Below are 9,028 nucleotides of genomic sequence, written 5' to 3'. Positions count from 1 at the left end.
CCAAGCTGGGCTGCACAGTGGGATTCATTAATGCGGCTTTTACCCCCTTGGTATGGCCTGTGACCCGCCCCAGTTAGCAGCCAATGGCAACAGGACAGCCAAGCTGACCTTGCTGCCATTACAGATGGAGGAGCCATGCTTGGAGAAGCTCTGGTGATGGGCACTAGAGAGAGCCCTGAGGGCATCTGATCCATCCCAGGATCCACTGTGTTTAAGTCACAGTTGCTTGTGCTGAAGTGGGGAGCAGACGTGCATCCCCAAATGTCCAATAATGTTCCCCCTCCCGAGAGGTGGGAAAGATCCATGGGGGATGGGCTGCATGGGCCATAGGAACCAGGCTTGTTCCCTGCAGTACATTTGGTTGTGTTTAGCCCACATCAGATTGAAATATGCCCATGACGGGGCTCCGACCCTGCCCTCACAAGCCCACAGCCCAGTAACTCGCACTGCTGAGAAGTTCCTCCCACTGCTACCCTGTGCTCCGTTTGACCCCCTTACTCCCTCCCTGGATCCCCTTCAACTAGCCTCGTCTCCGCTTCAGGGGAGTTTGTGCTTCAAGGACTTACAGCCTACCTGAGAGCACAGGCCAGAGCCACGCCGCCTGCGCTGTGCCAAGCCAAGCGTGCTCCAAACGCCTTGTTTACAGGAGGCAGGGATGTGAATTCCATTAGTGCTCTGTGTTGTACATGCTGTTTGCAACTTCCAGCTGAATGGCGCTGTGTGTGAGCAGGCATGGGGCCCGGCCGTGGGGTCCCGAGGAGGGCCGGGCTGGCCTGGGAAGAGCTGTCTCAAGCCTGCTTTCGACCATGCTCAGACCCAGAAACAGCCTTAGGGGATCACACATGAGTTCAGCGGGGGGCTGCAGTGATCTGGCCCTCCATCACCCACTCTAGGTATTGACATCGGCAAATGGGCCATTTTACCAACCTCTCCCCCACCCCCTCCCCACCCCCTTCCCACCTCCCTGCATGGGAGAGTGGGGCAGGTGTGGCGAGAGAAGGCTGCACAAGGAGCCTTGCAAATGCAGCAGGGATCTGCTGGGGTGGGGGAGAGGGACCCCATTTGGAATAGGGAATCGGTGAGATCCCCCAGCTAGTCCCCATTCCAAGTGCAGAGGACGATTGAACGGCCAGGCAGGGCCCATGGACCAACGCTGCCATTGAATGGCCACCACTGGCCAGGGTTCTGTGGTATTCGCTGTCCTGCAAGGATTCGGGTATCAGCCCGGGACCCCGGTGGGGTTACTCTGAGTGCTGGGTCCATGGTGGAAATCAGCCCAACCCAAGTGGCATATAGAGGGGGGAGGGTTCTCTGCCTCACAAAGGTTCCAGAACCCATGGGCACAAATGTAACCCACCCCCAAGGAGTGTGTGTTATGGGTTCCTCTCTGTTCCCGGGCTGCAGGGGATATAAGTAGCCTTGGCTTTTAGCTCAGGCTGTAGCCACTCTGGAGATGCCTGGTTCCCTCCTTGCGGTGCACTGGCCGGTTCTGAGCACAATGTCTTCAGCATCATTGAGACCAGGGGTCAGCCCCCTGGGTCTTCCCCTAGTGAGATTCCCTGTCCCAACGCCAACTTGTCCTCTCCCTGCTGCCTGGCTCTCCCCAGGCCCAGCAAGGAGGAGAGCTGTCAGGGAGGAGCTTGACTTGAATTAATTAGAGCCAACAGGCTCTGGGTTGCAGGCTGGCTGCCTTGGGGCCCAGAGCACAAGTGAGAGCTGCAGGGCACGGGACCCTCAGAGCCCTGCCTTCCCATGCCAGGGGCTGTCGTCTGTCGCCATCTGCCTTTCCCTTCCTCCCTCTGCCCCGCAGTCCCTGACTTGACCCTTCTCCACCTCGCTCCTTGCCTTCATCTTCCTTCTCCTTACTTTGTTTTCCACCTTCACTGCTCCTGCCATCTCTAGCCCCGTCCCCGTCCCTCCTCCTCTCCCACTGAGGCGGGACGCCCCGTCCAGGGAGAGACGGTCTCGCAGCTCCCCGTCTCTCTGAAGGGAAGCGGGAGGACTCAGAAAGCAATGGGGCGGGTGATGCCTGCAGGGGGTACTCCCTGCATCCTGCTGATCGCTCTATTCTAGGTAGGTTCGTATCCTGCTCTCTCAGCCGCGGACCCGTGGCTCTGTCCCGATGACCATACGGGAGTGATGTACTTGCCTTTGAGTTATTTCTCTGCTAAGCACCTGTCCTAGAGCTCTGGGCAGATGGCACACTCCAACTGCTCCCTGCCCAGAGCGGAGGGGAAGCCAGTAAAATGAACATAAGACCTGCCACGCTGGGTCACACCAATGGTCCATCTAGCCCAGTATCCTGTCTTCCCACAGTGCCAGTTGCTTCAGAGAGAATGAACGGAACAGGGGCAATTTATGGAGTGATCCGTCCCCTTGTCCAGTCCCATCTCTGGTTCAAATAGCCTGGCTGTGATTGTGACCCCACCCTGCTGCTGAGCCCTGCAAAGCATCAGCAGGCGTGGGGGTACAGGGGGAAGGGGATGCCCTGGATGGGAAGGGCAGGTGGGTTTGCTAGCTGCTTCCTGCGGCACTCGCAGCTTTCCAGTCCGTCCATCAGGCAGCGCCAACAGGCAGCGTGTGACTAATTTACCCACTGCTTGCTTTAATCCATCATCAGCAAAGCATCGGCTTGGGTGCAAGTGAAAAATTACTTCATTTTAATTAAGACTGCACAATTAATTTGCAGGCCCCCTGCCAGGGGGAGGGTTCGGCTTGTGCCACTGATGGCGCCATTGGCTCACAGCACAGACTGCAGCGAGGGGAGGTGTACGGCGTGCGTGGCCAGCAGAGAGATGAGCAGAGGGAGGGATACTCGGGGAGAAGAAAGGGGCCTATGGGGAGAGGGGCTGGAAAGGCAGGGGAAGGGAAAGGGAGGGAAAGACAGAAACGGGGCTGAAGAGGGGAAAGACGAGAGAGGCTGAGCAATCTAGACAGGGCTGGGGAGAGACACGGGTGGGAAGGCAGGATGGTAATCTGCAGCACTTCTCCAGCCCCTGTCACCTCAAGGCACTACGCTCATGGGGAAACCGAGGCATTGACTTGCCAGAGGTCACCCAGCCAGTCAGCAGAGGAGACAGGAATGGAACCCAGGAGCCCTGCGTCTCTCCCGCACCAAGCGCTCACCACTCAACCAGGCTGCTAATCTAAGTTGAAGTGAGAGGAGTGGGAATGAGGAAGGAAATGGAGGGTGGGGGCAGGGCCCAGGCCTCTTTGCTGGCTGAAGGGTGCCTGGCGTACTGTGGGTGCTGTAGAGATGGCAGCAAGGGTGGGGAAGAGGAGACAGAGAGAACAGGGAGGAGAGGCGGGAATTCCCTCTGGGCTGGGGCCGGCACGCAACCTCTCCCAGCATCGCCTCGCAGGGAGCATTGCCCAGTACGATGGGTGGGAGTGCAGAGTCCCTCCAGGGCACTCCAGCAGGTGAGGTCAGAGACATGTGTGTCTCCCCTCCCAGCCCCTTCCTTTGCTCTCCATTCTCCTCCCCGGCCCACCTCAGCCACACATGGGCTGGGGCTTGTGCCTTCTGGCCATCTCGGAGCCTGAAACCCCAAGTGGAAATCAGGGGGTGGGGAGAGGATGTGACTCTGCAGGAGACAGCTTGAAATGATTCTCCCTGTGGCCTGAACTCACCCTGTCTCATGTGACAGCTGGAGACAGAAGGGAAAGATGGACAGACAGACAAACAAACCATGCGTGGGAGATGTGTTTTCATCCCCCATCGCTCTTCCCTGGCTGATTAGCAGTGAAATAGCTTTTACTGCCTGCACTGTCACTACATGCTGTCATGGGAAAAGTTGCACAGCAGGACCCTGAACACAAACACACAACCAGCTATTGCACACATCTGCTGAGTTATTGTATCTCATCTCTCCCTCTTCCCCTTCGGCCTCTTTCTCATCCCGCTGTTCTGCCTCGGCAACTTAGCTTGTAAGCTGTGTGGGGCAGAGGCTGTCCCTTTGTTTGTACAGCACCGAGCGCACGGGCCCCCACCTGGTTCGCCTCTTGGTGCCACCACTGTAGAATCATGCAGAGGAAATGGCAGCTAGAAAAAGAAGAGGCTGTAACTGGAATCACTTTGTAGCTGTGGGACCAAACAGGGGCTCCATTAACAGCATTTGGTCCTGCTGGCATTGAAGTAAATGGAGAAAAACTCCCCTGGACTTCTCGGCCTGCAGGCTGGGGCTAACACACAGCGAATTACTTTGCTTAACCTTATTCACACAGACAGGCGATGCACTGGGCTGATCGCAAGTGTAGCATCAGAGTAACCATTGCGTATTCTCTCTCCTGGAGGACCTGAAGGGGGTGGGTTAGTTGGTCTAACAGGCCTTGTCTATCTCTGCCTCCACGCTCCTCTCTGTCACCTGAAACGTGAGCCTCTCCCAGAGATACAGCACTTGCTCTCAGAGCACCTCTACCACCAGTGTGCCCGCACAGGTCGGACATACAGCTTGATTGTGCTCCCAGTGGAATCAATGCGAGTGTTGTCGCTGACCGCGAAGATCTAATGTCATGGTGGAGTGCATTCATATCCTCGTTTTCCTTCCCCTTCCCTGGCAGGGGTGCTCAGAGCCCCGTCCAAAGGAGGGCATCCCCCCGTCTCCTGTCCCATAGCAGCCTGTGTTCCTGGCATGCCCAGTGCCTGGGGTCTGACTGCCAGACAACACAGCTCCCACTGACTCTGCACCTCAGAAAAATCTGGCCTATGGGTCTCAGGTGAGGCTCCCAAAACTGGGGCCTGGTTTCTCCTCTCACTCCTACCATTGATCAGCCGGGGTAACTGCATTGAAGCCAGGGGGCCTGATTCTTCATTGCCCTGCACCCTCCATCGTGGGCAAAGTGGGCGTGTGAGGCTGCTGTTCAGATCTGGCTTTCCTGTCCTCTTGCGCTGGCTTTGTATTGTGTAAATGGCTGTGCGAGGCACAGGGCAGGGGGGAGTCAGGGCCAAACTGCTTGTAAAACCGGCATGACTGAGATCAGAACCAGGCCCGTGCTTCGCACTCCCTCTCATCTGTTGCAAAACACGTTGTGACGGACTAAAGCGGAGACACGTGAGCGACCGGGGAGCACACCGAATGTTGGCCATAAAACCTCACCTCCCATCTGGCACGGGGGGTGGGTAGAGGAAAGAGTGGGGGGCTGAGCCACCCACTGCTTTCCCAATAAGGCTGCTGACACCCTCTCTCCAGCTGCTTGGAGTCCTGTTTTCCACGCTGTCCTTTCCAGCCTCCTCCTCTCCAATAACTAAGCAACCACAGTGCAGGCTCTGGAGTGATTTATTCCCCCAGTTTTGCCCTTAGCCTTCCTTCCCACTGCATCTCCCAGCTAGCCAGCCAGCTCTCTGCTGCTTAGACAATGAGCATCAAGTGACTGCTGCCGCTCATTCAAAGTAGCAGAGGCCCCGCGACCCAGGCAGGGACCAGGGGACTGAGAAGACAGGCAGCCGAAGACGAGAGCCTTATTTGGCATGGAGGAGCAGGCTGACAGGCAAAGGCAGAGTGGGAACTGCAGGGGGTGGGGAGTTTGTACTCAAGAGCACTCTACAGTAGGGTTTGCCCTAATATTGTGACACAAGCAAATTACCTGGAGCCTGAGGTTAATTGTTTAAATGGAAAATCAATGGGCACAGCCATCATCTCTGTTCCAGCATGCGTCTTCCTTGAGAGAGGAACAGAAACCGCTCGTTGCTTCATTTCACCAGCAATAAAAAAATCCTGCAGCTCATCAGCTTTGTCCTTGGCCTGCAAGTGACAGGGAGAACAGGCTGCAGGCAAGATTTCAGGACTCCCTTGGCTGCATTCGTCCGTTAGGGCTCACCGCTCCCCACAATCCATAGAAACTTTCCCCTATCCCTGTGGGGAATAAGAGAGAGCCCAGACACGGTCTGTCTGCTGGATTGGAACCCATGATTTTCAGCTTTGACTGCTGCCACTTGAGGTGAAGGAGTATATCCATTAGCGGGTAGCAGGAGCAGGCTGTTATTCTCTGGGTGGGCCAGCCACCAGCGGGGAAGGCGACAGAAGTGTGGTACACCATCACCCAGTGCTCTGTTCTAGCTTCCTTTCCTTGACTCTGTCAACCAGAAGGCTCTGCTAGGCACATAGACTCAATTGCCTTAACATTTTTCTGCTCCCTGGCTCCCTAGCACCAGGAAAACCCCCTTATCCCATCCAAAACCCTGAACTCCTCTCGAACCGCAAAATGTTCATGACCTTCGAGAGAACTCATGGGTTCGGCTCCTAACTCTCTCTGCAATATTGGGCAAGTCCTTTCACCCCCTGCCTCAGTTTCCCCTTCTGTACAAGGGGAACAAAACAGTAATATGTACATGGGTGTCTCTCAGAGGTGCTGTCTCTCAGAGGTCTCTTTCAAACGCATGATTAGTTTTTCTTTAGCGTTGCTCAGCCTTTGATAGATGGTGTTACACTGCGAAATGTCCTATAATTACTCAGTGGGACAGCGGGGATTCATCAGGCACTGATCAATATTCACAGCATCCAATCAAATGAAATCCCTCCTCCCTCGTCTGCTCAGCTCCCGGCACTCAGGGAAGAGAGGCATTAAGGAGAGGATCTATGCACTGCGCTGCTCGCAAACCACTGCTCACCGACACACTGCACACAACTCCACAACTGCGCACACACAGCACACACAGCTCCACCACAGCACACCCATGCTCACCAGCACAGCACACACAGCTCCACCACTGCACACACACAGCTCCACAAGTGTGCACACATGCTCACCAACACAGCACACACATCTGCGCACAAAGCACACACAGCTCCATCACTGTGCGCACACAGTCCACAACTGCACACACAGGTCCACAACTGCGCGCACACAGCTCACACAGCTCCACCACTGCACACACACAGCTCCACAAGTGTGCGCACATGCTCACCAACACAGCACACACAGCTCCACAACCACATACACACAGCACACACATCTGCGCACAAAGCACACACAGCTCCACCACTGCGCGCACACAGTCCACAACTGCACACACAGGTCCACAACTGCGTGCACACAGCTCACACAGCTCCACCACTGCACACACACAACTGTAAACACACACTCACTGACATGCAGCACACACAGATGCACAACGACACACATCCCTCTCTAGGCTTCAGAGCCCAAGCTCCAGCCCAGGCTGCAACTTCAAAGCACTGTCCACACAGCTATTTTTAGAGCCCTCGTTCGAGCCCTGCTAGCCCGATTTTATTGACCCAGGCTGGGCGGCTTGCTGCTCTGGGTGCATCGATGTACCGAAGAAGTTCCAGGGGCTAGGCAGCTAGACAGCAGGTGTCAGGATGGAGTGTTAGACACGGTGTGCACCCTGAGTATGGGCCCAGAGACTCCAAGACTGGGGCAGTGGCTGTTCATGCTTGAGGAGGCTTAAAACACCTGGGATTCAAGGCTGGCTTCTCACAGCCATCTGGGGCACCCAGCCAGATCTATGGCTGGAGTCTTCCAAGAGCCTTCCTGCTGTCCCGGAACCTAGGGAGGAGGCCACAGCCGTGACGAGCCAGAGCTGGGTGTGCTCCTGCTCTTTGCCCACTGCATAGAGGAGTGCCTGGTGTGGGCACAGAGTCTATGCTGAGGCAACATATTTCCTTGCCAGGAAGGAGGAGGGCCCTCGCCATGAAGAGACTAGGGAGGGAACGTCCTACAAGCACCAGGCTGGCTTTTGTCCAGGCCTGACAAGGACACCTGGAATGTCCTGGAGAAGGCTGCCAAGCACAAGTCAGAGATGAAGAAGAGTGGGAAGGAGAGGGAAAGTGGGAGCCTTTTCTCTCGCTGTCAGCGGGAGGTGGAGAAAGCAACAGAATACCAGTTCTCTAGTCAGGAGCGCTTTGATCCCCAACCCAAGGATGCACTAGAAAGTCACTTGGGATTTCCCCTCAGGATTTGGTCCGGCAAAGATGACAGGATGGGCTCCAGTGCTGGAAACTCCTGCCATTAGAATCATAGAATCTCAGGGTTGGAAGGGACCTCAGGAGGTCATCTAGTCCAACCCCCTGCTCAAAGCAGGACCAATCCCCAACTAAATCATCCCAGCCAGGGCTTTGTCAAGCCTGGCCTGAAAAACCTCTAAGGAAGGAGATTCCACCACCTCCCTAGGTAACCCATTCCGGTGTTTCACCACCCTCCTAGTGAAAAAGTTTTTCCTAACATCCAACCTAAACCTCCCCCACTGCAACTTGAGACCATTATTCCTTGTTCTGTCATCAGGTACCACTGAGAACAGTCTAGATCCATCCTCTTTGGAACCCCCTTTCAGGTAGTTGAAAGCAGCTATCAAATCCCCCCTCATGCTTGTGTTCTGCAGACTAAACAATCCCAGTTCCCTCAGCCTCTCCTCATAAGTCATGTGCTCCAGCCCCCTAATCATTTTTGTTGCCCTCTGCTGGACTCTTTCCAATTTTCCACATCCTTCTTGTAGTGTGGGGCCCAAAACTGGACACAGTACTCCAGATGAGGCCTCACCAATGTTGAATAGAGGGGAATGATCATGTCCCTTGATCTGCTGGCAATGCCCCTACTTATACAGCACAAAATATCGTTAGCCTTCTTGGCAACAAGGACACACTGTTGACTCATATCCAGCTTCTCATCCACTGTAACCCCTAGGTCCTTTTCTGCAGAACTGCTGCCCAGCCATTCAGTTCCTAGTCTGTAACAGTGAATGGGATTCTTCCGTCCTAAGTGCAGGACTCTGCACTTGTCCTTGTTGAACCTCATCAGGTTTCTTTTGGCACAATCCTCTAATTTGTCTACGTCCCTCTGTATCCTATCCCTACCGTCCAGCGTATCTACCACTCTTCCCAGTTTAGTGTCATCTGCAAACTTGCTGAGAGTGCAGTCCACGCCATCCTCCAGATCATTAATGAAGATATTAATTCTGACCCTAGGGGCACTGCGCTTGAAACTGGCTGCCAACTAGACATGGAGCCGTTGATCACTACCCGTTGAGCCCGACGATCTAGCCAGCTTTCTATCCACCTCATAGTCCATTCAT

Source organism: Mauremys reevesii, linkage group 4 (genome assembly GCF_016161935.1).
Source record: "Mauremys reevesii isolate NIE-2019 linkage group 4, ASM1616193v1, whole genome shotgun sequence".
Classification (NCBI taxonomy): Eukaryota; Metazoa; Chordata; order Testudines; family Geoemydidae; genus Mauremys; species Mauremys reevesii.
This window is presented reverse-complemented; position numbering follows the sequence as displayed.